We start from the raw sequence: 4,655 nt of genomic DNA, 5'->3' as shown, positions 1-4,655 counted from the left end.
TGGGCGGGGCTCGGCCGGTCTGCGCTGACCCTGCCCCCGCGCCCCGCCCGTCCGGGCTCCGCCCAGGACACGCCCAGGACACGCCCCGAGCGGGCTCCTCCTTCCAAGTCTCCCCCTCCCCCCCCGGGACCAGTGGCTGCTGGGCGCTGCGGCCGGCCGGGCCCGCCCCCTGCCTCGGCCCAATCGGCGTCCCGGCCCCCAGAAGCCCGGATCCTGGTGCCACCTCCGAGTGCTCAGGCGCAGCGGCCAGCCCTGACCTTCCCTGTGCGGACCTCCTCTGCCCCAGTCCAGCCCGGGACATCCTGCGGCGGCGGGAGTAGAGCGAGGAGGCGGGGGTCACCCCGCCCCCACCAGAACACAGGCGCCCATTGAGAGGCAGCTCAGAGCAGCTTTGTCCCCGCCGAGCCCACAGGCCTGGACCCTGCCAGCTGCGCTGGCTCCCTGAGTGGCCCCTTCCCCCTCCGAGTGGACAGCCCTGGCATGCGCCAGCCTATGGCCTCACCAGTCCGGATGGTAGGCAGCTGGGGCCACCTGGGGACCATCCAGTCCGACACCCTTGACAGTTGAAAACCCCTTTCTTCACAAAGCAGCCCCGCAGACATACTGCAGTAGCCAGAGAGCATAGGGAGGCCCTGCCCCCCACTTCCATAGGGGGTCATCAGTCTCCTTGCAAATTTGTACGAAGTATTCCTAGCTGTGCCCCTGCTCCAGGGGCTCCCTGACCAGGAACATGCAGGGGACCAAGCTGTGGAGAAAATTCAAAGCTTCTCTTAGCCCCTCTGTGTGCATCCTTCAGGGCACTCAGGCCCCTCATTTAGGGCTCCCCGGAATCCCACGAGCGAAACTAAGCTCACTGGTGGTATCAGTCCATTTTACAGACAGAGATTTCTAGGACTCAAGGTTGTTAAAGGGTTTGTTCAAGGTAATAGAGCCAGTAAGTGGCAGAGGCATTCTAAATCCAGCTTGCTTTGCCTACTGAGTGGGAGAAGGTATTTGCAAATGATATATCTGATAAGGGTCAAAATCCAAAATATACAAAGAGCTCATACAACTCAACATAAAAAAAAAATAGATTAAAAAAATGGGCAGAGATGGGCTTCCCTGGTGGCGCAGTGGTTAGGAGTCCGCCTGCTGATGCAGGGGACGCTGGTTCGTGCCCCGGTTCGGGAGGATCCCACATGCCGCAGAGCGGCTGGGCCCGTGAGCCGTGGCCGCTGAGCCTGCGCGTCCGGAGCCTGTGCTCCGCGGAGCGGGAGGCCGCGGCAGTGGGAGAAAAAGGGTAGAGGACCTGAATAGACATTTTTCCAAAGAAGACATACAGATGGCCAATAGGTACATGAAAAGGTGCTCAACATCATTAATCATCAGAGAAATACAATTCAAAACCACAGTGAGATGTCACCTCATACCTGTCAGAATGACTGTCGTCAAAAATACAACAAATAACAAATTCGTTGGTGAGGGTGTGGAGAAAAGGGAACACTTGTACACTGTTGGTGGGAATGAAAATTGGTGCGGCCACTGTAGAAAAGAGTATGGAGATTCCAAAAAATAAAAAATAGAACTACCATATGATTCAGCAATTCCATTCCTGGGTATTTACCTGAAGAAAATGAAAACACTAATTTGAAAAGATTTATGCATCCTTATGTTCATTGCAGCATTATTCACAACAGCCAAGATATGGAAGCAACCTAAGTGTCCAATGACAGATGAATGGATATAGAAGATGTGGTGTATTCCTACAATAGAATACTGCTCAGCCATAAAAAAGAATGGAATTTTGCCACTTACAACAACATGGCTGGACCTGGAGGGTATTATCCTAAGTTAAATAAGTCAGAGGAAGACAAATACTGTATGATATCCCATATGTGGAATCTAAAAAAACAAAACAAATGAACAAACATAAAACAAAAACAGAGTTAGAGATACAGAGGACAAACAGGTGGTTGCCAGAGGGGAGGGGGCTTGGGGAGAGGAAAGAAATAGGTGAGGGAGATTAGGAGGCACAAACTTCCAGTTACAAAATAGAGTCACAGGGATGAGGAATATGGTGTGAGAAATATAGTCAATAGCTATGTAATATCTTTGTATGGTAACAGATGTAACTAGACTTACCGTGGTGATCATCTTGGAACGTATAGAAATACTGAGTCAGGACTTCCCTGGTGGCGCAGTGGTTAAGAATCCACCTGCCAATGTAGGGGACACGGGTTCGAGCCCTGATCCGGGAAGATCCCACGTGCCGCAGAGCAACTAAGCCCATGAGCCACAACTACTGAAGCCTGCGTGCTGCAACTACTGAAGCCCACGCGCCTGGAGCCCGTGCTCTGCAACGAGAGGCCACCTCAATGAGAAGTCCGCACACGGCAACGAAGAGTAGCCCCCGCTCGCCACAACTAGAGAAAGCCCGTGCCCAGCAACGAAGACCCAATGCAGCCAAAAATAAATTAACTTAAAAAAAATAATAATAAAATAATGCTTAAAAAAAGAGTATTCAATCACTATGTTGTGAACAGGAACTAACACAGTGTTGTAGGTCAATTACAGACAACCAAACAAACTCATAGAAAAAAGAGATCAGATTTGTGGTCACCAGAGGAGGGGGGAGTTGGATGAAAAGAGTCAAAGGGTACAAACTCCCAGTTGTAAGATACTAAGCACTAGGGCTGTAATGTACAGCATGATCAATATAACGAACACGGCTGTAAGTTATATGAGAAAGCTGTCGAGAGGCTAAAGTCTGAGTTCTCATCACAAGGGTCCATCAGTCCAGCAATCCAGGTGGCTCCCATGCCCAGCAGCAGACAGCCAGTCTCTCCAGTGTCCTGGGCGTGGAAGACCCAGCAGAGTCTAAACAGGTTAGGGAAGGGCAGCCAAAGAAGGCGCTGCCCCGTCCTGGGCCCCTGTGGGCGCTGGCACCCCAGCAGGAGAGTGGAAGTGAGGAGAGGGTTGGCTCCTGCCCCAGGAAGCGGCTGGCAGTCTGATGGGGGCGGGGCGGGGGGCAGCGTACATCTGTCCTGACGCAGAAGCCGTGAAAAATACCACAGAGACGGATGTATGGAGAGAGTTCCCAGGTCCTCACGCCTGACGGTGTGTCCATTCCCAGACCACAGGCTCTGTGCGTGTGGGGACCATAGGGCCCTGTGCTCCCTGTGACCCACCCCCCAGCCCTCACTGCGGGTGCTGCCCCGTGGTTGCTGAGTGACTCTCAGATGAAGGGCTGTCTCTTTCCTGCCCCAGCTGCGCGCCGACGTGCTCTCAGAGCCCATTTGTTGGAGCTCCTCTTCAGCATCCCTTCTTTCCGTGTCTTTATTTCTTCCTTCCTTAGGAAACAAAATCTTAAGTCTCTCCTATTAAAACGAAATAAAGCAAAGCAAGACAAAACCTCATGTTTCCCAAAACTCATCCCTTTCTAGCTATTTTCCTGCTTTTCTCCAAGTAGTTCTCCTCAAAGTTTACACCCCTGGTTCCTGCTCATCAGGACACCCAGCTCTCAGCTACATCAGTGATTTTTGTTTTTTTTCAATTTTTACTTTTTGGCTGCATTGGGTCTTCGTTGCTGCGCGTGGGCTTCTCACTGTGGTGGCTTCTCTTGTTGTGGAGCATGGGCTCTAGGTGCACAGGCTCGGTAAATGTGGCGCACGGGTTTAGTTGCTCCGCGGCACACAGGATCTTCCCGGACCAGGGCTCAAACCCGCGTCCCCTGCATTGGCAGGCGGATTCTTAACCACTGTGCCACCAGGGAAGTCCGACATCAGTGATTTTCTAATTGCAAAATTCTAGGAAAACTTTTCAGTGCAGGGGATGGGAGGTGACTGGACAAGGGCAGAGGGTGAGGAAGGGGCCGCGGGCAGGCCAGAGGCGAGGCGAGAACAGCTAGCCGTGGGAGGGCTGGCGCTTCTCAGCAGGGGATGCTGGAGCCTGAAGGCGGGGAGCTAAGGCCCCAGAGCTAAGGCCAGCCCTGTGGCCGTGACCGACCTGGACCTACTTGCTGAGCCAGGCCTCCGGGCCGGGAGGGAGTGAGGAAGAGGCTTGGGTGGGAAAGCTGAGGGCCCTAGAAGGTGGTTGTACAGATAGATATTTAGGCCTGGAGGGGCTTCCCCAGACCTTTGGGAGCATGGTCCCCTCAACAAGCTGGCCTCCTGGCCCCCAGTGAGTGGGACAGACACTTTCCTGGACCAGAGGAGGCAGAGTGCGTTGAGTGTGATGATAATGGCAATACTAACAGCTAACTCTGCAAGTGAGTTTGAAACGATGCACCTCAGATTGGGACTTGAACCCACATGCTGGGACTCAAACCCGGCCAAAACCCACAGTCTTCCAAATGAGATCACACACCTGGTTTTAGAACCTAATGAAGCTCAGGTTCTTGATGTCTCGTTGCAGAAAGAATTCAGTGACAGAGAAAGTGGTAGGTAAGAAGTGGATTTATTTAGAGAGAAGCGCACTCCACAGACAGAGCGGGCCACCTCAGAAAGCGAGAAAGGCACCAGGGTCTGGGGCTGTCAGCTTTTATAGGGGTGGGTAATTTCATAGGCTAATGAGTGGGAGGAGTATTCCAGCTATTTCAGGAAGGGGCGGGGATTTCCGGGAATTGGGCCACCGCCCACTTTTGGATCCTTCTGGTCGGCCTTGGAACTGTCATGGCG

The sequence above is a fragment of the Lipotes vexillifer genome, unplaced genomic scaffold (assembly GCF_000442215.2).
Source record: "Lipotes vexillifer unplaced genomic scaffold, Lipotes_vexillifer_v1.1 scaffold1201, whole genome shotgun sequence".
Taxonomy (NCBI): domain Eukaryota; kingdom Metazoa; phylum Chordata; class Mammalia; order Artiodactyla; family Lipotidae; genus Lipotes; species Lipotes vexillifer.
This window is presented reverse-complemented; position numbering follows the sequence as displayed.